The sequence below is a fragment of the Engystomops pustulosus genome, chromosome 9 (assembly GCF_040894005.1).
Source record: "Engystomops pustulosus chromosome 9, aEngPut4.maternal, whole genome shotgun sequence".
NCBI classification, from domain to species: domain Eukaryota; kingdom Metazoa; phylum Chordata; class Amphibia; order Anura; family Leptodactylidae; genus Engystomops; species Engystomops pustulosus.
In genome coordinates, this window is record NC_092419.1 from 67,004,217 (window position 1) to 67,024,045 (window position 19,829).

Below are 19,829 nucleotides of genomic sequence, written 5' to 3' on the forward strand. Positions count from 1 at the left end.
AGCAGCTGTTCAATTTGAACCTTTTTTTACTATCTCATAGAAAAACTAACACAATTTTCAGGTTTAAAAAGGTCAACAGTACTTGGGATTCCCAGCCAGTCTCCCATGCTGGTACTTGCCAAGCCTTACGCTGCATTGCTGCTGCGATCTGACGAGAGCAGGCACATTCAGCTTAGAATGGCCGTTGACAGCAGCTGTTCAATTTGAACCTTCTTTTACTATCTCATAGAGAAACTAACACAATTTTCAGGTTCAAAAAGGTCAACGGAACTTGGGATTCCCAGCCAGTCTCCCATGCTGGTACTTGCCAAGCCTTAAGCTGCATTGCTGCTGCGATCTGACGAGAGCAGGCACATTCAGCTTAGAATGGCCGTTGACAGCAGCTGTTCAATTTGAACCTTCTTTTACTATCTCATAGAGAAACTAACACAATTTTCAGGTTCAAAAATGTCAACAGAACTTGGGATTCCCAGCCAGTCTCCCATGCTGGTACTTGCCAAGCCTTAAGCTGCATTGCTGCTGCGATCTGACGAGAGCAGGCACATTCAGCTTAGAATGGCCGTTGACAGCAGCTGTTCAATTTGAACCTTCTTTTACTATCTCATAGAGAAACTAACACAATTTTCAGGTTCAAAAAGGTCAACGGAACTTGGGATTCCCAGCCAGTCTCCCATGCTGGTACTTGCCAAGCTTTAAGCTGCTGCGATCTGACGAGAGCAGGCACATTCAGCTTAGAATGGCCGTTGACAGCAGCTGTTCAATTTGAACCTTCTTTTACTATCTCATAGAGAAACTAACACAATTTTCAGGTTCAAAAAGGTCAACAGAACTTGGGATTCCCAGCCAGTCTCCCATGCTGGTACTTGCCAAGCCTTAAGCTGCATTGCTGCTGCGATCTGATGAGAGCAGGCACATTCAGCTTAGAATGGCCGTTGACAGCAGCTGTTCAGTTTGAACCTTCTTTTACTATCTCATAGAGAAACTAACACAATTTTCAGGTTCAAAAAGGTCAACTGAACTTGGGATTCCCAGCCAGTCTCCCATGCTGGTACTTGCCAAGCCTTAAGCTGCATTGCTGCTGCGATCTGACGAGAGCAGGCACATTCAGCTTAGAATGGCCGTTGACAGCAGCTGTTCAGTTTGAACCTTCTTTTACTATCTCATAGAGAAACTAACACAATTTTCAGGTTCAAAAAGGTCAACGGAACTTGGGATTCGCAGCCAGTCTCCCATGCTGGTACTTGCCAAGCCTTAAGCCGCATCGCTGCTGTGATCCGACAAGAGCACGCACATTCAGCTTAGAATGGCCGTTGACACCAGCTTTTCAATTTGAACCTTCTTTTACTATCTCATAGAGAAACTAACACAATTTTCAGGTTCAAAAAGGTCAACGGAACTTGGGATTCCCAGCCAGTCTCCCATGCTGGTACTTACCAAGCCTTAAGCTGCATTGCTGCTGCCATCTGACGAGAGCAGGCACATTCAGCTTAGAATGGCCGTTGACAGCAGCTGTTCAATTTGAACCTTCTTTTACCATCTTTGACAGAGAAACTAACAATTTTCAGGTTCAAAAAGGTCAACAGAACTTGGGATTCCCAGCCAGTCTCCCATGCTGGTACTTGCCAAGCCTTAAGCTGCATTGCTGCTGCGATCTGATGAGAGCAGGCACATTCAGCTTAGAATGGCCGTTGACAGCAGCTGTTCAATTTGAACCTTCTTTTACTATCTCATAGAGAAACTAACACAATTTTCAGGTTCAAAAAGGTCAACTGAACTTGGGATTCCCAGCCAGTCTCCCATGCTGGTACTTGCCAAGCCTTAAGCTGCATTGCTGCTGCGATCTGACGAGAGCAGGCACATTCAGCTTAGAATGGCCGTTGACAGCAGCTGTTCAGTTTGAACCTTCTTTTACTATCTCATAGAGAAACTAACACAATTTTCAGGTTCAAAAAGGTCAACGGAACTTGGGATTCGCAGCCAGTCTCCCATGCTGGTACTTGCCAAGCCTTAAGCCGCATCGCTGCTGTGATCCGACAAGAGCACGCACATTCAGCTTAGAATGGCCGTTGACACCAGCTTTTCAATTTGAACCTTCTTTTACTATCTCATAGAGAAACTAACACAATTTTCAGGTTCAAAAAGGTCAACGGAACTTGGGATTCCCAGCCAGTCTCCCATGCTGGTACTTACCAAGCCTTAAGCTGCATTGCTGCTGCCATCTGACGAGAGCAGGCACATTCAGCTTAGAATGGCCGTTGACAGCAGCTGTTCAATTTGAACCTTCTTTTACCATCTTTGACAGAGAAACAAACAATTTTCAGGTTCAAAAAGGTCAACAGAACTTGGGATTCCCAGCCAGTCTCCCATGCTGGTACTTGCCAAGCCTTAAGCTGCATTGCTGCTGCGATCTGACGAGAGCAGGCACATTCAGCTTAGAATGGCCGTTGACAGCAGCTGTTCAGTTTGAACCTTCTTTTACTATCTCATAGAGAAACTAACACAATTTTCAGGTTCAAAAAGGTCAACGGAACTTGGAATTCGCAGCCAGTCTCCCATGCTGGTACTTGCCAAGCCTTAAGCCGCATCGCTGCTGTGATCCGACAAGAGCACGCACATTCAGCTTAAAATGGCCGTTGACAGCAGCTGTTCAATTTGAACCTTCTTTTACTATCTCATAGAGAAACTAACACAATTTTCAGGTTCAAAAAGGTCAACGGAACTTGGGATTCCCAGCCAGTCTCCCATGCTGGTACTTGCCAAGCCTTAAGCTGCATTGCTGCTGTGATCTGACGAGAGGAGGCACATTCAGCTTAGAATGGCCGTTGACAGCAGCTGTTCAGTTTGAACCTTCTTTTACTATCTCATAGAGAAACTAACACAATTTTCAGGTTCAAAAAGGTCAAAGGAACTTGGTATTCCCAGCCAGTCTCCCATGCTGGTACTTGCCAAGCCTTAAGCTGCATTGCTGCTGCGATCTGACGAGAGCAGGCACATTCAGCTTAGAATGGCCGTTGACAGCAGCTGTTCAATTTGAACCTTCTTTTACCATCTTTGACAGAGAAACTAACAATTTTCAGGTTCAAAAAGGTCAACAGAACTTGGGATTCCCAGCCAGTCTCCCATGCTTGTACTTGCCAAGCCTTAAGCTGCATTGTTGCTGCGATCTGACGAGAGCAGGCACATTCAGCTTAGAATGGCCGTTGACAGCAGCTGTTCAATTTAAACCTTCTTTTACTATCTCATAGAGAAACTAACACAATTTTCAGGTTCAAAAAGGTCAACAGAACTTGGGATACCCAGCCAGACTCCCATGCTGGTACTTGCCAAGCCTTAAGCTGCATTGCTGCTGCGATCTGACGAGAGCAGGCACATTCAGCTTAGAATGGCCGTTGACAGCAGCTGTTCAATTTGAACCTTCTTTTACTATCTCATAGAAAAACTAACACAATTTTCAGTTTCAAAAAGGTCAACAGTACTTGGGATTCCCAGCCAGTCTCCCATGCTGGTACTTGCCAAGCCTTACGCTGCATTGCTGCTGCGATCTGACGAGAGCAGGCACATTCAGCTTAGAATGGCCGTTGACAGCAGCTGTTCAATTTGAACCTTCTTTTACTATCTCATAGAGAAACTAACACAATTTTCAGGTTCAAAAAGGTCAACGGAACTTGGGATTCCCAGCCAGTCTCCCATGCTGGTACTTGCCAAGCCTTAAGCTGCATTGCTGCTGCGATCTGACGAGAGCAGGCACATTCAGCTTAGAATGGCCGTTGACAGCAGCTGTTCAATTTGAACCTTCTTTTACTATCTCATAGAGAAACTAACACAATTTTCAGGTTCAAAAAGGTCAACAGAACTTGGGATTCCCAGCCAGTCTCCCATGCTGGTACTTGCCAAGCCTTAAGCTGCATTGCTGCTGCGATCTGACGAGAGCAGGCACATTCAGCTTAGAATGGCCGTTGACAGCAGCTGTTCAATTTGAACCTTCTTTTACTATCTCATAGAGAAACTAACACAATTTTCAGGTTCAAAAAGGTCAACGGAACTTGGGATTCCCAGCCAGTCTCCCATGCTGGTACTTGCCAAGCTTTAAGCTGCTGCGATCTGACGAGAGCAGGCACATTCAGCTTAGAATGGCCGTTGACAGCAGCTGTTCAATTTGAACCTTCTTTTACTATCTCATAGAGAAACTAACACAATTTTCAGGTTCAAAAAGGTCAACTGAACTTGGGATTCCCAGCCAGTCTCCCATGCTGGTACTTGCCAAGCCTTAAGCTGCATTGCTGCTGCGATCTGATGAGAGCAGGCACATTCAGCTTAGAATGGCCGTTGACAGCAGCTGTTCAATTTGAACCTTCTTTTACTATCTCATAGAGAAACTAACACAATTTTCAGGTTCAAAAAGGTCAACTGAACTTGGGATTCCCAGCCAGTCTCCCATGCTGGTACTTGCCAAGCCTTAAGCTGCATTGCTGCTGCGATCTGACAAGAGCAGGCACATTCAGCTTAGAATGGCCGTTGACAGCAGCTGTTCAGTTTGAACCTTCTTTTACTATCTCATAGAGAAACTAACACAATTTTAAGGTTCAAAAAGGTCAACGGAACTTGGGATTCGCAGCCAGTCTCCCATGCTGGTACTTGCCAAGCCTTAAGCCGCATCGCTGCTGTGATCCGACAAGAGCACGCACATTCAGCTTAGAATGGCCGTTGACACCAGCTTTTCAATTTGAACCTTCTTTTACTATCTCATAGAGAAACTAACACAATTTTCAGGTTCAAAAAGGTCAACGGAACTTGGGATTCCCAGCCAGTCTCCCATGCTGGTACTTACCAAGCCTTAAGCTGCATTGCTGCTGCCATCTGACGAGAGCAGGCACATTCAGCTTAGAATGGCCGTTGACAGCAGCTGTTCAATTTGAACCTTCTTTTACCATCTTTGACAGAGAAACTAACAATTTTCAGGTTCAAAAAGGTCAACAGAACTTGGGATTCCCAGCCAGTCTCCCATGCTGGTACTTGCCAAGCCTTAAGCTGCATTGCTGCTGCGATCTGACGAGAGCAGGCACATTCAGCTTAGAATGGCCGTTGACAGCAGCTGTTCAGTTTGAACCTTCTTTTACTATCTCATAGAGAAACTAACACAATTTTCAGGTTCAAAAAGGTCAACGGAACTTGGGATTCCCAGCCAGTCTCCCATGCTGGTACTTGCCAAGCCTTAAGCTGCATTGCTGCTGTGATCTGACGAGAGGAGGCACATTCAGCTTAGAATGGCCGTTGACAGCAGCTGTTCAGTTTGAACCTTCTTTTACTATCTCATAGAGAAACTAACACAATTTTCAGGTTCAAAAAGGTCAAAGGAACTTGGTATTCCCAGCCAGTCTCCCATGCTGGTACTTGCCAAGCCTTAAGCTGCATTGCTGCTGCGATCTGACGAGAGCAGGCACATTCAGCTTAGAATGGCCGTTGACAGCAGCTGTTCAATTTGAACCTTCTTTTACCATCTTTGACAGAGAAACTAACAATTTTCAGGTTCAAAAAGGTCAACAGAACTTGGGATTCCCAGCCAGTCTCCCATGCTTGTACTTGCCAAGCCTTAAGCTGCATTGTTGCTGCGATCTGACGAGAGCAGGCACATTCAGCTTAGAATGGCCGTTGACAGCAGCTGTTCAATTTAAACCTTCTTTTACTATCTCATAGAGAAACTAACACAATTTTCAGGTTCAAAAAGGTCAACAGAACTTGGGATTCCCAGCCAGTCTCCCATGCTGGTACTTGCCAAGCCTTAAGCTGCATTGCTGCTGCGATCTGACGAGAGCAGGCACATTCAGCTTAGAATGGCCGTTGACAGCAGCTGTTCAATTTGAACCTTCTTTTACTATCTCATAGAAAAACTAACACAATTTTAGGTTCAAAAAGGTCAACAGTACTTGGGATTCCCAGCCAGTCTCCCATGCTGGTACTTGCCAAGCCTTACGCTGCATTGCTGCTGCGATCTGACGAGAGCAGGCACATTCAGCTTAGAATGGCCGTTGACAGCAGCTGTTCAATTTGAACCTTCTTTTACTATCTCATAGAGAAACTAACACAATTTTCAGGTTCAAAAAGGTCAACGGAACTTGGGATTCCCAGCCAGTCTCCCATGCTGGTACTTGCCAAGCCTTAAGCTGCATTGCTGCTGCGATCTGACGAGAGCAGGCACATTCAGCTTAGAATGGCCGTTGACAGCAGCTGTTCAATTTGAACCTTCTTTTACTATCTCATAGAGAAACTAACACAATTTTCAGGTTCAAAAAGGTCAACAGAACTTGGGATTCCCAGCCAGTCTCCCATGCTGGTACTTGCCAAGCCTTAAGCTGCATTGCTGCTGCGATCTGACGAGAGCAGGCACATTCAGCTTAGAATGGCCGTTGACAGCAGCTGTTCAATTTGAACCTTCTTTTACTATCTCATAGAGAAACTAACACAATTTTCAGGTTCAAAAAGGTCAACGGAACTTGGGATTCCCAGCCAGTCTCCCATGCTGGTACTTGCCAAGCTTTAAGCTGCTGCGATCTGACGAGAGCAGGCACATTCAGCTTAGAATGGCCGTTGACAGCAGCTGTTCAATTTGAACCTTCTTTTACTATCTCATAGAGAAACTAACACAATTTTCAGGTTCAAAAAGGTCAACTGAACTTGGGATTCCCAGCCAGTCTCCCATGCTGGTACTTGCCAAGCCTTAAGCTGCATTGCTGCTGCGATCTGATGAGAGCAGGCACATTCAGCTTAGAATGGCCGTTGACAGCAGCTGTTCAATTTGAACCTTCTTTTACTATCTCATAGAGAAACTAACACAATTTTCAGGTTCAAAAAGGTCAACTGAACTTGGGATTCCCAGCCAGTCTCCCATGCTGGTACTTGCCAAGCCTTAAGCTGCATTGCTGCTGCGATCTGACAAGAGCAGGCACATTCAGCTTAGAATGGCCGTTGACAGCAGCTGTTCAGTTTGAACCTTCTTTTACTATCTCATAGAGAAACTAACACAATTTTAAGGTTCAAAAAGGTCAACGGAACTTGGGATTCGCAGCCAGTCTCCCATGCTGGTACTTGCCAAGCCTTAAGCCGCATCGCTGCTGTGATCCGACAAGAGCACGCACATTCAGCTTAGAATGGCCGTTGACACCAGCTTTTCAATTTGAACCTTCTTTTACTATCTCATAGAGAAACTAACACAATTTTCAGGTTCAAAAAGGTCAACGGAACTTGGGATTCCCAGCCAGTCTCCCATGCTGGTACTTACCAAGCCTTAAGCTGCATTGCTGCTGCCATCTGACGAGAGCAGGCACATTCAGCTTAGAATGGCCGTTGACAGCAGCTGTTCAATTTGAACCTTCTTTTACCATCTTTGACAGAGAAACTAACAATTTTCAGGTTCAAAAAGGTCAACAGAACTTGGGATTCCCAGCCAGTCTCCCATGCTGGTACTTGCCAAGCCTTAAGCTGCATTGCTGCTGCGATCTGACGAGAGCAGGCACATTCAGCTTAGAATGGCCGTTGACAGCAGCTGTTCAGTTTGAACCTTCTTTTACTATCTCATAGAGAAACTAACACAATTTTCAGGTTCAAAAAGGTCAACGGAACTTGGGATTCCCAGCCAGTCTCCCATGCTGGTACTTGCCAAGCCTTAAGCTGCATTGCTGCTGTGATCTGACGAGAGGAGGCACATTCAGCTTAGAATGGCCGTTGACAGCAGCTGTTCAGTTTGAACCTTCTTTTACTATCTCATAGAGAAACTAACACAATTTTCAGGTTCAAAAAGGTCAAAGGAACTTGGTATTCCCAGCCAGTCTCCCATGCTGGTACTTGCCAAGCCTTAAGCTGCATTGCTGCTGCGATCTGACGAGAGCAGGCACATTCAGCTTAGAATGGCCGTTGACAGCAGCTGTTCAATTTGAACCTTCTTTTACCATCTTTGACAGAGAAACTAACAATTTTCAGGTTCAAAAAGGTCAACAGAACTTGGGATTCCCAGCCAGTCTCCCATGCTTGTACTTGCCAAGCCTTAAGCTGCATTGTTGCTGCGATCTGACGAGAGCAGGCACATTCAGCTTAGAATGGCCGTTGACAGCAGCTGTTCAATTTAAACCTTCTTTTACTATCTCATAGAGAAACTAACACAATTTTCAGGTTCAAAAAGGTCAACAGAACTTGGGATTCCCAGCCAGTCTCCCATGCTGGTACTTGCCAAGCCTTAAGCTGCATTGCTGCTGCGATCTGACGAGAGCAGGCACATTCAGCTTAGAATGGCCGTTGACAGCAGCTGTTCAATTTGAACCTTCTTTTACTATCTCATAGAAAAACTAACACAATTTTCAGGTTCAAAAAGGTCAACAGTACTTGGGATTCCCAGCCAGTCTCCCATGCTGGTACTTGCCAAGCCTTACGCTGCATTGCTGCTGCGATCTGACGAGAGCAGGCACATTCAGCTTAGAATGGCCGTTGACAGCAGCTGTTCAATTTGAACCTTCTTTTACTATCTCATAGAGAAACTAACACAATTTTCAGGTTCAAAAAGGTCAACGGAACTTGGGATTCCCAGCCAGTCTCCCATGCTGGTACTTGCCAAGCCTTAAGCTGCATTGCTGCTGCGATCTGACGAGAGCAGGCACATTCAGCTTAGAATGGCCGTTGACAGCAGCTGTTCAATTTGAACCTTCTTTTACTATCTCATAGAGAAACTAACACAATTTTCAGGTTCAAAAAGGTCAACAGAACTTGGGATTCCCAGCCAGTCTCCCATGCTGGTACTTGCCAAGCCTTAAGCTGCATTGCTGCTGCGATCTGACGAGAGCAGGCACATTCAGCTTAGAATGGCCGTTGACAGCAGCTGTTCAATTTGAACCTTCTTTTACTATCTCATAGAGAAACTAACACAATTTTCAGGTTCAAAAAGGTCAACGGAACTTGGGATTCCCAGCCAGTCTCCCATGCTGGTACTTGCCAAGCTTTAAGCTGCTGCGATCTGACGAGAGCAGGCACATTCAGCTTAGAATGGCCGTTGACAGCAGCTGTTCAATTTGAACCTTCTTTTACTATCTCATAGAGAAACTAACACAATTTTCAGGTTCAAAAAGGTCAACAGAACTTGGGATTCCCAGCCAATCTCCCATGCTGGTACTTGCCAAGCCTTAAGCTGCAATGCTGCTGCGATCTGATGAGAGCAGGCACATTCAGCTTAGAATGGCCGTTGACAGCAGCTGTTCAATTTGAACCTTCTTTTACTATCTCATAGAGAAACTAACACAATTTTCAGGTTCAAAAAGGTCAACTGAACTTGGGATTCCCAGCCAGTCTCCCATGCTGGTACTTGCCAAGCCTTAAGCCGCATCGCTGCTGTGATCCGACAAGAGCACGCACATTCAGCTTAAAATGGCCGTTGACAGCAGCTGTTCAATTTGAACCTTCTTTTACTATCTCATAGAGAAACTAACACAATTTTCAGGTTCAAAAAGGTCAACGGAACTTGGGATTCCCAGCCAGTCTCCCATGCTGGTACTTGCCAAGCCTTAAGCTGCATTGCTGCTGTGATCTGACGAGAGGAGGCACATTCAGCTTAGAATGGCCGTTGACAGCAGCTGTTCAGTTTGAACCTTCTTTTACTATCTCATAGAGAAACTAACACAATTTTCAGGTTCAAAAAGGTCAAAGGAACTTGGTATTCCCAGCCAGTCTCCCATGCTGGTACTTGCCAAGCCTTAAGCTGCATTGCTGCTGCGATCTGACGAGAGCAGGCACATTCAGCTTAGAATGGCCGTTGACAGCAGCTGTTCAATTTGAACCTTCTTTTACCATCTTTGACAGAGAAACTAACAATTTTCAGGTTCAAAAAGGTCAACAGAACTTGGGATTCCCAGCCAGTCTCCCATGCTTGTACTTGCCAAGCCTTAAGCTGCATTGTTGCTGCGATCTGACGAGAGCAGGCACATTCAGCTTAGAATGGCCGTTGACAGCAGCTGTTCAATTTAAACCTTCTTTTACTATCTCATAGAGAAACTAACACAATTTTCAGGTTCAAAAAGGTCAACAGAACTTGGGATACCCAGCCAGACTCCCATGCTGGTACTTGCCAAGCCTTAAGCTGCATTGCTGCTGCGATCTGACGAGAGCAGGCACATTCAGCTTAGAATGGCCGTTGACAGCAGCTGTTCAATTTGAACCTTCTTTTACTATCTCATAGAAAAACTAACACAATTTTCAGTTTCAAAAAGGTCAACAGTACTTGGGATTCCCAGCCAGTCTCCCATGATGGTACTTGCCAAGCCTTACGCTGCATTGCTGCTGCGATCTGACGAGAGCAGGCACATTCAGCTTAGAATGGCCGTTGACAGCAGCTGTTCAATTTGAACCTTCTTTTACTATCTCATAGAGAAACTAACACAATTTTCAGGTTCAAAAAGGTCAACGGAACTTGGGATTCCCAGCCAGTCTCCCATGCTGGTACTTGCCAAGCCTTAAGCTGCATTGCTGCTGCGATCTGACGAGAGCAGGCACATTCAGCTTAGAATGGCCGTTGACAGCAGCTGTTCAATTTGAACCTTCTTTTACTATCTCATAGAGAAACTAACACAATTTTCAGGTTCAAAAAGGTCAACAGAACTTGGGATTCCCAGCCAGTCTCCCATGCTGGTACTTGCCAAGCCTTAAGCTGCATTGCTGCTGCGATCTGACGAGAGCAGGCACATTCAGCTTAGAATGGCCGTTGACAGCAGCTGTTCAATTTGAACCTTCTTTTACTATCTCATAGAGAAACTAACACAATTTTCAGGTTCAAAAAGGTCAACGGAACTTGGGATTCCCAGCCAGTCTCCCATGCTGGTACTTGCCAAGCTTTAAGCTGCTGCGATCTGACGAGAGCAGGCACATTCAGCTTAGAATGGCCGTTGACAGCAGCTGTTCAATTTGAACCTTCTTTTACTATCTCATAGAGAAACTAACACAATTTTCAGGTTCAAAAAGGTCAACTGAACTTGGGATTCCCAGCCAGTCTCCCATGCTGGTACTTGCCAAGCCTTAAGCTGCATTGCTGCTGCGATCTGATGAGAGCAGGCACATTCAGCTTAGAATGGCCGTTGACAGCAGCTGTTCAATTTGAACCTTCTTTTACTATCTCATAGAGAAACTAACACAATTTTCAGGTTCAAAAAGGTCAACTGAACTTGGGATTCCCAGCCAGTCTCCCATGCTGGTACTTGCCAAGCCTTAAGCTGCATTGCTGCTGCGATCTGACAAGAGCAGGCACATTCAGCTTAGAATGGCCGTTGACAGCAGCTGTTCAGTTTGAACCTTCTTTTACTATCTCATAGAGAAACTAACACAATTTTAAGGTTCAAAAAGGTCAACGGAACTTGGGATTCGCAGCCAGTCTCCCATGCTGGTACTTGCCAAGCCTTAAGCCGCATCGCTGCTGTGATCCGACAAGAGCACGCACATTCAGCTTAGAATGGCCGTTGACACCAGCTTTTCAATTTGAACCTTCTTTTACTATCTCATAGAGAAACTAACACAATTTTCAGGTTCAAAAAGGTCAACGGAACTTGGGATTCCCAGCCAGTCTCCCATGCTGGTACTTACCAAGCCTTAAGCTGCATTGCTGCTGCCATCTGACGAGAGCAGGCACATTCAGCTTAGAATGGCCGTTGACAGCAGCTGTTCAATTTGAACCTTCTTTTACCATCTTTGACAGAGAAACTAACAATTTTCAGGTTCAAAAAGGTCAACAGAACTTGGGATTCCCAGCCAGTCTCCCATGCTGGTACTTGCCAAGCCTTAAGCTGCATTGCTGCTGCGATCTGACGAGAGCAGGCACATTCAGCTTAGAATGGCCGTTGACAGCAGCTGTTCAGTTTGAACCTTCTTTTACTATCTCATAGAGAAACTAACACAATTTTCAGGTTCAAAAAGGTCAACGGAACTTGGGATTCCCAGCCAGTCTCCCATGCTGGTACTTGCCAAGCCTTAAGCTGCATTGCTGCTGTGATCTGACGAGAGGAGGCACATTCAGCTTAGAATGGCCGTTGACAGCAGCTGTTCAGTTTGAACCTTCTTTTACTATCTCATAGAGAAACTAACACAATTTTCAGGTTCAAAAAGGTCAAAGGAACTTGGTATTCCCAGCCAGTCTCCCATGCTGGTACTTGCCAAGCCTTAAGCTGCATTGCTGCTGCGATCTGACGAGAGCAGGCACATTCAGCTTAGAATGGCCGTTGACAGCAGCTGTTCAATTTGAACCTTCTTTTACCATCTTTGACAGAGAAACTAACAATTTTCAGGTTCAAAAAGGTCAACAGAACTTGGGATTCCCAGCCAGTCTCCCATGCTTGTACTTGCCAAGCCTTAAGCTGCATTGTTGCTGCGATCTGACGAGAGCAGGCACATTCAGCTTAGAATGGCCGTTGACAGCAGCTGTTCAATTTAAACCTTCTTTTACTATCTCATAGAGAAACTAACACAATTTTCAGGTTCAAAAAGGTCAACAGAACTTGGGATTCCCAGCCAGTCTCCCATGCTGGTACTTGCCAAGCCTTAAGCTGCATTGCTGCTGCGATCTGACGAGAGCAGGCACATTCAGCTTAGAATGGCCGTTGACAGCAGCTGTTCAATTTGAACCTTCTTTTACTATCTCATAGAAAAACTAACACAATTTTCAGGTTCAAAAAGGTCAACAGTACTTGGGATTCCCAGCCAGTCTCCCATGCTGGTACTTGCCAAGCCTTACGCTGCATTGCTGCTGCGATCTGACGAGAGCAGGCACATTCAGCTTAGAATGGCCGTTGACAGCAGCTGTTCAATTTGAACCTTCTTTTACTATCTCATAGAGAAACTAACACAATTTTCAGGTTCAAAAAGGTCAACGGAACTTGGGATTCCCAGCCAGTCTCCCATGCTGGTACTTGCCAAGCCTTAAGCTGCATTGCTGCTGCGATCTGACGAGAGCAGGCACATTCAGCTTAGAATGGCCGTTGACAGCAGCTGTTCAATTTGAACCTTCTTTTACTATCTCATAGAGAAACTAACACAATTTTCAGGTTCAAAAAGGTCAACAGAACTTGGGATTCCCAGCCAGTCTCCCATGCTGGTACTTGCCAAGCCTTAAGCTGCATTGCTGCTGCGATCTGACGAGAGCAGGCACATTCAGCTTAGAATGGCCGTTGACAGCAGCTGTTCAATTTGAACCTTCTTTTTTTATCTCATAGAGAAACTAACACAATTTTCAGGTTCAAAAAGGTCAACGGAACTTGGGATTCCCAGCCAGTCTCCCATGCTGGTACTTGCCAAGCTTTAAGCTGCTGCGATCTGACGAGAGCAGGCACATTCAGCTTAGAATGGCCGTTGACAGCAGCTGTTCAATTTGAACCTTCTTTTACTATCTCATAGAGAAACTAACACAATTTTCAGGTTCAAAAAGGTCAACAGAACTTGGGATTCCCAGCCAATCTCCCATGCTGGTACTTGCCAAGCCTTAAGCTGCAATGCTGCTGCGATCTGATGAGAGCAGGCACATTCAGCTTAGAATGGCCGTTGACAGCAGCTGTTCAATTTGAACCTTCTTTTACTATCTCATAGAGAAACTAACACAATTTTCAGGTTCAAAAAGGTCAACTGAACTTGGGATTCCCAGCCAGTCTCCCATGCTGGTACTTGCCAAGCCTTAAGCCGCATCGCTGCTGTGATCCGACAAGAGCACGCACATTCAGCTTAAAATGGCCGTTGACAGCAGCTGTTCAATTTGAACCTTCTTTTACTATCTCATAGAGAAACTAACACAATTTTCAGGTTCAAAAAGGTCAACGGAACTTGGGATTCCCAGCCAGTCTCCCATGCTGGTACTTGCCAAGCCTTAAGCTGCATTGCTGCTGTGATCTGACGAGAGGAGGCACATTCAGCTTAGAATGGCCGTTGACAGCAGCTGTTCAGTTTGAACCTTCTTTTACTATCTCATAGAGAAACTAACACAATTTTCAGGTTCAAAAAGGTCAAAGGAACTTGGTATTCCCAGCCAGTCTCCCATGCTGGTACTTGCCAAGCCTTAAGCTGCATTGCTGCTGCGATCTGACGAGAGCAGGCACATTCAGCTTAGAATGGCCGTTGACAGCAGCTGTTCAATTTGAACCTTCTTTTACCATCTTTGACAGAGAAACTAACAATTTTCAGGTTCAAAAAGGTCAACAGAACTTGGGATTCCCAGCCAGTCTCCCATGCTTGTACTTGCCAAGCCTTAAGCTGCATTGTTGCTGCGATCTGACGAGAGCAGGCACATTCAGCTTAGAATGGCCGTTGACAGCAGCTGTTCAATTTAAACCTTCTTTTACTATCTCATAGAGAAACTAACACAATTTTCAGGTTCAAAAAGGTCAACAGAACTTGGGATACCCAGCCAGACTCCCATGCTGGTACTTGCCAAGCCTTAAGCTGCATTGCTGCTGCGATCTGACGAGAGCAGGCACATTCAGCTTAGAATGGCCGTTGACAGCAGCTGTTCAATTTGAACCTTCTTTTACTATCTCATAGAAAAACTAACACAATTTTCAGTTTCAAAAAGGTCAACAGTACTTGGGATTCCCAGCCAGTCTCCCATGATGGTACTTGCCAAGCCTTACGCTGCATTGCTGCTGCGATCTGACGAGAGCAGGCACATTCAGCTTAGAATGGCCGTTGACAGCAGCTGTTCAATTTGAACCTTCTTTTACTATCTCATAGAGAAACTAACACAATTTTCAGGTTCAAAAAGGTCAACGGAACTTGGGATTCCCAGCCAGTCTCCCATGCTGGTACTTGCCAAGCCTTAAGCTGCATTGCTGCTGCGATCTGACGAGAGCAGGCACATTCAGCTTAGAATGGCCGTTGACAGCAGCTGTTCAATTTGAACCTTCTTTTACTATCTCATAGAGAAACTAACACAATTTTCAGGTTCAAAAAGGTCAACAGAACTTGGGATTCCCAGCCAGTCTCCCATGCTGGTACTTGCCAAGCCTTAAGCTGCATTGCTGCTGCGATCTGACGAGAGCAGGCACATTCAGCTTAGAATGGCCGTTGACAGCAGCTGTTCAATTTGAACCTTCTTTTACTATCTCATAGAGAAACTAACACAATTTTCAGGTTCAAAAAGGTCAACGGAACTTGGGATTCCCAGCCAGTCTCCCATGCTGGTACTTGCCAAGCTTTAAGCTGCTGCGATCTGACGAGAGCAGGCACATTCAGCTTAGAATGGCCGTTGACAGCAGCTGTTCAATTTGAACCTTCTTTTACTATCTCATAGAGAAACTAACACAATTTTCAGGTTCAAAAAGGTCAACTGAACTTGGGATTCCCAGCCAGTCTCCCATGCTGGTACTTGCCAAGCCTTAAGCTGCATTGCTGCTGCGATCTGATGAGAGCAGGCACATTCAGCTTAGAATGGCCGTTGACAGCAGCTGTTCAATTTGAACCTTCTTTTACTATCTCATAGAGAAACTAACACAATTTTCAGGTTCAAAAAGGTCAACTGAACTTGGGATTCCCAGCCAGTCTCCCATGCTGGTACTTGCCAAGCCTTAAGCTGCATTGCTGCTGCGATCTGACAAGAGCAGGCACATTCAGCTTAGAATGGCCGTTGACAGCAGCTGTTCAGTTTGAACCTTCTTTTACTATCTCATAGAGAAACTAACACAATTTTAAGGTTCAAAAAGGTCAACGGAACTTGGGATTCGCAGCCAGTCTCCCATGCTGGTACTTGCCAAGCCTTAAGCCGCATCGCTGCTGTGATCCGACAAGAGCACGCACATTCAGCTTAGAATGGCCGTTGACACCAGCTTTTCAATTTGAACCTTCTTTTACTATCTCATAGAGAAACTAACACAATTTTCAGGTTCAAAAAGGTCAACGGAACTTGGGATTCCCAGCCAGTCTCCCATGCTGGTACTTACCAAGCCTTAAGCTGCATTGCTGCTGCCATCTGACGAGAGCAGGCACATTCAGCTTAGAATGGCCGTTGACAGCAGCTGTTCAATTTGAACCTTCTTTTACCATCTTTGACAGAGAAACTAACAATTTTCAGGTTCAAAAAGGTCAACAGAACTTGGGATTCCCAGCCAGTCTCCCATGCTGGTACTTGCCAAGCCTTAAGCTGCATTGCTGCTGCGATCTGACGAGAGCAGGCACATTCAGCTTAGAATGGCCGTTGACAGCAGCTGTTCAGTTTGAACCTTCTTTTACTATCTCATAGAGAAACTAACACAATTTTCAGGTTCAAAAAGGTCAACGGAACTTGGGATTCCCAGCCAGTCTCCCATGCTGGTACTTGCCAAGCCTTAAGCTGCATTGCTGCTGTGATCTGACGAGAGGAGGCACATTCAGCTTAGAATGGCCGTTGACAGCAGCTGTTCAGTTTGAACCTTCTTTTACTATCTCATAGAGAAACTAACACAATTTTCAGGTTCAAAAAGGTCAAAGGAACTTGGTATTCCCAGCCAGTCTCCCATGCTGGTACTTGCCAAGCCTTAAGCTGCATTGCTGCTGCGATCTGACGAGAGCAGGCACATTCAGCTTAGAATGGCCGTTGACAGCAGCTGTTCAATTTGAACCTTCTTTTACCATCTTTGACAGAGAAACTAACAATTTTCAGGTTCAAAAAGGTCAACAGAACTTGGGATTCCCAGCCAGTCTCCCATGCTTGTACTTGCCAAGCCTTAAGCTGCATTGTTGCTGCGATCTGACGAGAGCAGGCACATTCAGCTTAGAATGGCCGTTGACAGCAGCTGTTCAATTTAAACCTTCTTTTACTATCTCATAGAGAAACTAACACAATTTTCAGGTTCAAAAAGGTCAACAGAACTTGGGATTCCCAGCCAGTCTCCCATGCTGGTACTTGCCAAGCCTTAAGCTGCATTGCTGCTGCGATCTGACGAGAGCAGGCACATTCAGCTTAGAATGGCCGTTGACAGCAGCTGTTCAATTTGAACCTTCTTTTACTATCTCATAGAAAAACTAACACAATTTTCAGGTTCAAAAAGGTCAACAGTACTTGGGATTCCCAGCCAGTCTCCCATGCTGGTACTTGCCAAGCCTTACGCTGCATTGCTGCTGCGATCTGACGAGAGCAGGCACATTCAGCTTAGAATGGCCGTTGACAGCAGCTGTTCAATTTGAACCTTCTTTTACTATCTCATAGAGAAACTAACACAATTTTCAGGTTCAAAAAGGTCAACGGAACTTGGGATTCCCAGCCAGTCTCCCATGCTGGTACTTGCCAAGCCTTAAGCTGCATTGCTGCTGCGATCTGACGAGAGCAGGCACATTCAGCTTAGAATGGCCGTTGACAGCAGCTGTTCAATTTGAACCTTCTTTTACTATCTCATAGAGAAACTAACACAATTTTCAGGTTCAAAAAGGTCAACAGAACTTGGGATTCCCAGCCAGTCTCCCATGCTGGTACTTGCCAAGCCTTAAGCTGCATTGCTGCTGCGATCTGACGAGAGCAGGCACATTCAGCTTAGAATGGCCGTTGACAGCAGCTGTTCAATTTGAACCTTCTTTTACTATCTCATAGAGAAACTAACACAATTTTCAGGTTCAAAAAGGTCAACGGAACTTGGGATTCCCAGCCAGTCTCCCATGCTGGTACTTGCCAAGCTTTAAGCTGCTGCGATCTGACGAGAGCAGGCACATTCAGCTTAGAATGGCCGTTGACAGCAGCTGTTCAATTTGAACCTTCTTTTACTATCTCATAGAGAAACTAACACAATTTTCAGGTTCAAAAAGGTCAACAGAACTTGGGATTCCCAGCCAGTCTCCCATGCTGGTACTTGCCAAGCCTTAAGCTGCAATGCTGCTGCGATCTGATGAGAGCAGGCACATTCAGCTTAGAATGGCCGTTGACAGCAGCTGTTCAATTTGAACCTTCTTTTACTATCTCATAGAGAAACTAACACAATTTTCAGGTTCAAAAAGGTCAACTGAACTTGGGATTCCCAGCCAGTCTCCCATGCTGGTACTTGCCAAGCCTTAAGCCGCATCGCTGCTGTGATCCGACAAGAGCACGCACATTCAGCTTAAAATGGCCGTTGACAGCAGCTGTTCAATTTGAACCTTCTTTTACTATCTCATAGAGAAACTAACACAATTTTCAGGTTCAAAAAGGTCAACGGAACTTGGGATTCCCAGCCAGTCTCCCATGCTGGTACTTGCCAAGCCTTAAGCTGCATTGCTGCTGTGATCTGACGAGAGGAGGCACATTCAGCTTAGAATGGCCGTTGACAGCAGCTGTTCAGTTTGAACCTTCTTTTACTATCTCATAGAGAAACTAACACAATTTTCAGGTTCAAAAAGGTCAAAGGAACTTGGTATTCCCAGCCAGTCTCCCATGCTGGTACTTGCCAAGCCTTAAGCTGCATTGCTGCTGCGATCTGACGAGAGCAGGCACATTCAGCTTAGAATGGCCGTTGACAGCAGCTGTTCAATTTGAACCTTCTTTTACCATCTTTGACAGAGAAACTAACAATTTTCAGGTTCAAAAAGGTCAACAGAACTTGGGATTCCCAGCCAGTCTCCCATGCTTGTACTTGCCAAGCCTTAAGCTGCATTGTTGCTGCGATCTGACGAGAGCAGGCACATTCAGCTTAGAATGGCCGTTGACAGCAGCTGTTCAATTTAAACCTTCTTTTACTATCTCATAGAGAAACTAACACAATTTTCAGGTTCAAAAAGGTCAACAGAACTTGGGATACCCAGCCAGACTCCCATGCTGGTACTTGCCAAGCCTTAAGCTGCATTGCTGCTGCGATCTGACGAGAGCAGGCACATTCAGCTTAGAATGGCCGTTGACAGCAGCTGTTCAATTTGAACCTTCTTTTACTATCTCATAGAGAAACTAACACAATTTTCAGGTTCAAAAAGGTCAACGGAACTTGGGATTCCCAGCCAGTCTCCCATGCTGGTACTTGCCAAGCCTTAAGCTGCATTGCTGCTGCGATCTGACGAGAGCAGGCACATTCAGCTTAGAATGGCCGTTGACAGCAGCTGTTCAATTTGAACCTTCTTTTACTATCTCATAGAGAAACTAACACAATTTTCAGGTTCAAAAAGGTCAACAGAACTTGGGATTCCCAGCCAGTCTCCCATGCTGGTACTTGCCAAGCCTTAAGCTGCATTGCTGCTGCGATCTGACGAGAGCAGGCACATTCAGCTTAGAATGGCCGTTGACAGCAGCTGTTCAATTTGAACCTTCTTTTACTATCTCATAGAGAAACTAACACAATTTTCAGGTTCAAAAAGGTCAACGGAACTTGGGATTCCCAGCCAGTCTCCCATGCTGGTACTTGCCAAGCTTTAAGCTGCTGCGATCTGACGAGAGCAGGCACATTCAGCTTAGAATGGCCGTTGACAGCAGCTGTTCAATTTGAACCTTCTTTTACTATCTCATAGAGAAACTAACACAATTTTCAGGTTCAAAAAGGTCAACTGAACTTGGGATTCCCAGCCAGTCTCCCATGCTGGTACTTGCCAAGCCTTAAGCTGCATTGCTGCTGCGATCTGATGAGAGCAGGCACATTCAGCTTAGAATGGCCGTTGACAGCAGCTGTTCAATTTGAACCTTCTTTTACTATCTCATAGAGAAACTAACACAATTTTCAGGTTCAAAAAGGTCAACTGAACTTGGGATTCCCAGCCAGTCTCCCATGCTGGTACTTGCCAAGCCTTAAGCTGCATTGCTGCTGCGATCTGACAAGAGCAGGCACATTCAGCTTAGAATGGCCGTTGACAGCAGCTGTTCAGTTTGAACCTTCTTTTACTATCTCATAGAGAAACTAACACAATTT

The 19,829-nt window shown here is 45.4% G+C and overlaps 77 pseudogenes; all 77 read right to left on the reverse strand.

Moving 5' to 3' along the window:
* Window positions 1-70: 70 nt before the first annotated feature.
* On the reverse strand, window positions 71-189 carry LOC140085356 (5S ribosomal RNA; annotated as a pseudogene).
* A 70-nt stretch (window positions 190-259) lies between these two features.
* Window positions 260-378, reverse strand: LOC140099595 (5S ribosomal RNA; annotated as a pseudogene).
* A 70-nt stretch (window positions 379-448) lies between these two features.
* On the reverse strand, window positions 449-567 carry LOC140083340 (5S ribosomal RNA; annotated as a pseudogene).
* Window positions 568-818: 251 nt separating this feature from the next.
* On the reverse strand, window positions 819-937 carry LOC140080310 (5S ribosomal RNA; annotated as a pseudogene).
* A 70-nt stretch (window positions 938-1,007) lies between these two features.
* LOC140091334 (5S ribosomal RNA) lies at window positions 1,008-1,126 on the reverse strand (annotated as a pseudogene).
* A 259-nt stretch (window positions 1,127-1,385) lies between these two features.
* Window positions 1,386-1,504, reverse strand: LOC140090265 (5S ribosomal RNA; annotated as a pseudogene).
* A 70-nt stretch (window positions 1,505-1,574) lies between these two features.
* LOC140080321 (5S ribosomal RNA) lies at window positions 1,575-1,693 on the reverse strand (annotated as a pseudogene).
* A 70-nt stretch (window positions 1,694-1,763) lies between these two features.
* Window positions 1,764-1,882, reverse strand: LOC140091335 (5S ribosomal RNA; annotated as a pseudogene).
* Window positions 1,883-2,141: 259 nt separating this feature from the next.
* Window positions 2,142-2,260, reverse strand: LOC140090266 (5S ribosomal RNA; annotated as a pseudogene).
* A 70-nt stretch (window positions 2,261-2,330) lies between these two features.
* LOC140080444 (5S ribosomal RNA) lies at window positions 2,331-2,449 on the reverse strand (annotated as a pseudogene).
* A 448-nt stretch (window positions 2,450-2,897) lies between these two features.
* LOC140090572 (5S ribosomal RNA) lies at window positions 2,898-3,016 on the reverse strand (annotated as a pseudogene).
* A 70-nt stretch (window positions 3,017-3,086) lies between these two features.
* LOC140087121 (5S ribosomal RNA) lies at window positions 3,087-3,205 on the reverse strand (annotated as a pseudogene).
* A 70-nt stretch (window positions 3,206-3,275) lies between these two features.
* Window positions 3,276-3,394, reverse strand: LOC140095956 (5S ribosomal RNA; annotated as a pseudogene).
* A 70-nt stretch (window positions 3,395-3,464) lies between these two features.
* Window positions 3,465-3,583, reverse strand: LOC140085357 (5S ribosomal RNA; annotated as a pseudogene).
* Window positions 3,584-3,653: 70 nt separating this feature from the next.
* LOC140099596 (5S ribosomal RNA) lies at window positions 3,654-3,772 on the reverse strand (annotated as a pseudogene).
* Window positions 3,773-3,842: 70 nt separating this feature from the next.
* LOC140080445 (5S ribosomal RNA) lies at window positions 3,843-3,961 on the reverse strand (annotated as a pseudogene).
* Window positions 3,962-4,212: 251 nt separating this feature from the next.
* Window positions 4,213-4,331, reverse strand: LOC140087302 (5S ribosomal RNA; annotated as a pseudogene).
* A 70-nt stretch (window positions 4,332-4,401) lies between these two features.
* On the reverse strand, window positions 4,402-4,520 carry LOC140098319 (5S ribosomal RNA; annotated as a pseudogene).
* Window positions 4,521-4,779: 259 nt separating this feature from the next.
* Window positions 4,780-4,898, reverse strand: LOC140090267 (5S ribosomal RNA; annotated as a pseudogene).
* A 70-nt stretch (window positions 4,899-4,968) lies between these two features.
* On the reverse strand, window positions 4,969-5,087 carry LOC140080446 (5S ribosomal RNA; annotated as a pseudogene).
* A 259-nt stretch (window positions 5,088-5,346) lies between these two features.
* Window positions 5,347-5,465, reverse strand: LOC140090573 (5S ribosomal RNA; annotated as a pseudogene).
* A 70-nt stretch (window positions 5,466-5,535) lies between these two features.
* Window positions 5,536-5,654, reverse strand: LOC140087122 (5S ribosomal RNA; annotated as a pseudogene).
* Window positions 5,655-5,724: 70 nt separating this feature from the next.
* LOC140080448 (5S ribosomal RNA) lies at window positions 5,725-5,843 on the reverse strand (annotated as a pseudogene).
* Window positions 5,844-5,912: 69 nt separating this feature from the next.
* Window positions 5,913-6,031, reverse strand: LOC140085358 (5S ribosomal RNA; annotated as a pseudogene).
* A 70-nt stretch (window positions 6,032-6,101) lies between these two features.
* Window positions 6,102-6,220, reverse strand: LOC140099597 (5S ribosomal RNA; annotated as a pseudogene).
* Window positions 6,221-6,290: 70 nt separating this feature from the next.
* LOC140080449 (5S ribosomal RNA) lies at window positions 6,291-6,409 on the reverse strand (annotated as a pseudogene).
* A 251-nt stretch (window positions 6,410-6,660) lies between these two features.
* On the reverse strand, window positions 6,661-6,779 carry LOC140087303 (5S ribosomal RNA; annotated as a pseudogene).
* Window positions 6,780-6,849: 70 nt separating this feature from the next.
* LOC140098320 (5S ribosomal RNA) lies at window positions 6,850-6,968 on the reverse strand (annotated as a pseudogene).
* A 259-nt stretch (window positions 6,969-7,227) lies between these two features.
* LOC140090268 (5S ribosomal RNA) lies at window positions 7,228-7,346 on the reverse strand (annotated as a pseudogene).
* A 70-nt stretch (window positions 7,347-7,416) lies between these two features.
* On the reverse strand, window positions 7,417-7,535 carry LOC140080450 (5S ribosomal RNA; annotated as a pseudogene).
* Window positions 7,536-7,794: 259 nt separating this feature from the next.
* Window positions 7,795-7,913, reverse strand: LOC140090574 (5S ribosomal RNA; annotated as a pseudogene).
* Window positions 7,914-7,983: 70 nt separating this feature from the next.
* Window positions 7,984-8,102, reverse strand: LOC140087123 (5S ribosomal RNA; annotated as a pseudogene).
* A 70-nt stretch (window positions 8,103-8,172) lies between these two features.
* LOC140080451 (5S ribosomal RNA) lies at window positions 8,173-8,291 on the reverse strand (annotated as a pseudogene).
* Window positions 8,292-8,361: 70 nt separating this feature from the next.
* LOC140085359 (5S ribosomal RNA) lies at window positions 8,362-8,480 on the reverse strand (annotated as a pseudogene).
* Window positions 8,481-8,550: 70 nt separating this feature from the next.
* On the reverse strand, window positions 8,551-8,669 carry LOC140099599 (5S ribosomal RNA; annotated as a pseudogene).
* A 70-nt stretch (window positions 8,670-8,739) lies between these two features.
* Window positions 8,740-8,858, reverse strand: LOC140080452 (5S ribosomal RNA; annotated as a pseudogene).
* Window positions 8,859-9,109: 251 nt separating this feature from the next.
* LOC140096343 (5S ribosomal RNA) lies at window positions 9,110-9,228 on the reverse strand (annotated as a pseudogene).
* Window positions 9,229-9,676: 448 nt separating this feature from the next.
* LOC140090575 (5S ribosomal RNA) lies at window positions 9,677-9,795 on the reverse strand (annotated as a pseudogene).
* A 70-nt stretch (window positions 9,796-9,865) lies between these two features.
* On the reverse strand, window positions 9,866-9,984 carry LOC140087124 (5S ribosomal RNA; annotated as a pseudogene).
* A 70-nt stretch (window positions 9,985-10,054) lies between these two features.
* LOC140095957 (5S ribosomal RNA) lies at window positions 10,055-10,173 on the reverse strand (annotated as a pseudogene).
* Window positions 10,174-10,243: 70 nt separating this feature from the next.
* On the reverse strand, window positions 10,244-10,362 carry LOC140087500 (5S ribosomal RNA; annotated as a pseudogene).
* A 70-nt stretch (window positions 10,363-10,432) lies between these two features.
* LOC140099600 (5S ribosomal RNA) lies at window positions 10,433-10,551 on the reverse strand (annotated as a pseudogene).
* Window positions 10,552-10,621: 70 nt separating this feature from the next.
* Window positions 10,622-10,740, reverse strand: LOC140080453 (5S ribosomal RNA; annotated as a pseudogene).
* A 251-nt stretch (window positions 10,741-10,991) lies between these two features.
* Window positions 10,992-11,110, reverse strand: LOC140087306 (5S ribosomal RNA; annotated as a pseudogene).
* A 70-nt stretch (window positions 11,111-11,180) lies between these two features.
* Window positions 11,181-11,299, reverse strand: LOC140098321 (5S ribosomal RNA; annotated as a pseudogene).
* A 259-nt stretch (window positions 11,300-11,558) lies between these two features.
* Window positions 11,559-11,677, reverse strand: LOC140090269 (5S ribosomal RNA; annotated as a pseudogene).
* A 70-nt stretch (window positions 11,678-11,747) lies between these two features.
* LOC140080454 (5S ribosomal RNA) lies at window positions 11,748-11,866 on the reverse strand (annotated as a pseudogene).
* A 259-nt stretch (window positions 11,867-12,125) lies between these two features.
* Window positions 12,126-12,244, reverse strand: LOC140090576 (5S ribosomal RNA; annotated as a pseudogene).
* A 70-nt stretch (window positions 12,245-12,314) lies between these two features.
* Window positions 12,315-12,433, reverse strand: LOC140087125 (5S ribosomal RNA; annotated as a pseudogene).
* Window positions 12,434-12,503: 70 nt separating this feature from the next.
* On the reverse strand, window positions 12,504-12,622 carry LOC140080455 (5S ribosomal RNA; annotated as a pseudogene).
* A 70-nt stretch (window positions 12,623-12,692) lies between these two features.
* LOC140085361 (5S ribosomal RNA) lies at window positions 12,693-12,811 on the reverse strand (annotated as a pseudogene).
* Window positions 12,812-12,881: 70 nt separating this feature from the next.
* LOC140099602 (5S ribosomal RNA) lies at window positions 12,882-13,000 on the reverse strand (annotated as a pseudogene).
* Window positions 13,001-13,070: 70 nt separating this feature from the next.
* LOC140080456 (5S ribosomal RNA) lies at window positions 13,071-13,189 on the reverse strand (annotated as a pseudogene).
* A 251-nt stretch (window positions 13,190-13,440) lies between these two features.
* Window positions 13,441-13,559, reverse strand: LOC140096345 (5S ribosomal RNA; annotated as a pseudogene).
* A 448-nt stretch (window positions 13,560-14,007) lies between these two features.
* Window positions 14,008-14,126, reverse strand: LOC140090577 (5S ribosomal RNA; annotated as a pseudogene).
* A 70-nt stretch (window positions 14,127-14,196) lies between these two features.
* LOC140087127 (5S ribosomal RNA) lies at window positions 14,197-14,315 on the reverse strand (annotated as a pseudogene).
* Window positions 14,316-14,385: 70 nt separating this feature from the next.
* Window positions 14,386-14,504, reverse strand: LOC140095958 (5S ribosomal RNA; annotated as a pseudogene).
* Window positions 14,505-14,574: 70 nt separating this feature from the next.
* On the reverse strand, window positions 14,575-14,693 carry LOC140087501 (5S ribosomal RNA; annotated as a pseudogene).
* Window positions 14,694-14,763: 70 nt separating this feature from the next.
* On the reverse strand, window positions 14,764-14,882 carry LOC140099603 (5S ribosomal RNA; annotated as a pseudogene).
* Window positions 14,883-14,952: 70 nt separating this feature from the next.
* Window positions 14,953-15,071, reverse strand: LOC140080457 (5S ribosomal RNA; annotated as a pseudogene).
* Window positions 15,072-15,322: 251 nt separating this feature from the next.
* On the reverse strand, window positions 15,323-15,441 carry LOC140087307 (5S ribosomal RNA; annotated as a pseudogene).
* A 70-nt stretch (window positions 15,442-15,511) lies between these two features.
* Window positions 15,512-15,630, reverse strand: LOC140098322 (5S ribosomal RNA; annotated as a pseudogene).
* Window positions 15,631-15,889: 259 nt separating this feature from the next.
* On the reverse strand, window positions 15,890-16,008 carry LOC140090270 (5S ribosomal RNA; annotated as a pseudogene).
* Window positions 16,009-16,078: 70 nt separating this feature from the next.
* Window positions 16,079-16,197, reverse strand: LOC140080459 (5S ribosomal RNA; annotated as a pseudogene).
* Window positions 16,198-16,456: 259 nt separating this feature from the next.
* LOC140090578 (5S ribosomal RNA) lies at window positions 16,457-16,575 on the reverse strand (annotated as a pseudogene).
* A 70-nt stretch (window positions 16,576-16,645) lies between these two features.
* On the reverse strand, window positions 16,646-16,764 carry LOC140087129 (5S ribosomal RNA; annotated as a pseudogene).
* A 70-nt stretch (window positions 16,765-16,834) lies between these two features.
* On the reverse strand, window positions 16,835-16,953 carry LOC140080460 (5S ribosomal RNA; annotated as a pseudogene).
* A 70-nt stretch (window positions 16,954-17,023) lies between these two features.
* LOC140085362 (5S ribosomal RNA) lies at window positions 17,024-17,142 on the reverse strand (annotated as a pseudogene).
* Window positions 17,143-17,212: 70 nt separating this feature from the next.
* On the reverse strand, window positions 17,213-17,331 carry LOC140099604 (5S ribosomal RNA; annotated as a pseudogene).
* Window positions 17,332-17,401: 70 nt separating this feature from the next.
* On the reverse strand, window positions 17,402-17,520 carry LOC140080461 (5S ribosomal RNA; annotated as a pseudogene).
* A 251-nt stretch (window positions 17,521-17,771) lies between these two features.
* LOC140090302 (5S ribosomal RNA) lies at window positions 17,772-17,890 on the reverse strand (annotated as a pseudogene).
* Window positions 17,891-18,527: 637 nt separating this feature from the next.
* On the reverse strand, window positions 18,528-18,646 carry LOC140087130 (5S ribosomal RNA; annotated as a pseudogene).
* A 70-nt stretch (window positions 18,647-18,716) lies between these two features.
* Window positions 18,717-18,835, reverse strand: LOC140095959 (5S ribosomal RNA; annotated as a pseudogene).
* A 70-nt stretch (window positions 18,836-18,905) lies between these two features.
* On the reverse strand, window positions 18,906-19,024 carry LOC140099605 (5S ribosomal RNA; annotated as a pseudogene).
* Window positions 19,025-19,094: 70 nt separating this feature from the next.
* On the reverse strand, window positions 19,095-19,213 carry LOC140080462 (5S ribosomal RNA; annotated as a pseudogene).
* Window positions 19,214-19,464: 251 nt separating this feature from the next.
* On the reverse strand, window positions 19,465-19,583 carry LOC140087308 (5S ribosomal RNA; annotated as a pseudogene).
* Window positions 19,584-19,653: 70 nt separating this feature from the next.
* On the reverse strand, window positions 19,654-19,772 carry LOC140098323 (5S ribosomal RNA; annotated as a pseudogene).
* Between the last annotated feature and the right edge of the window lie 57 nt (window positions 19,773-19,829).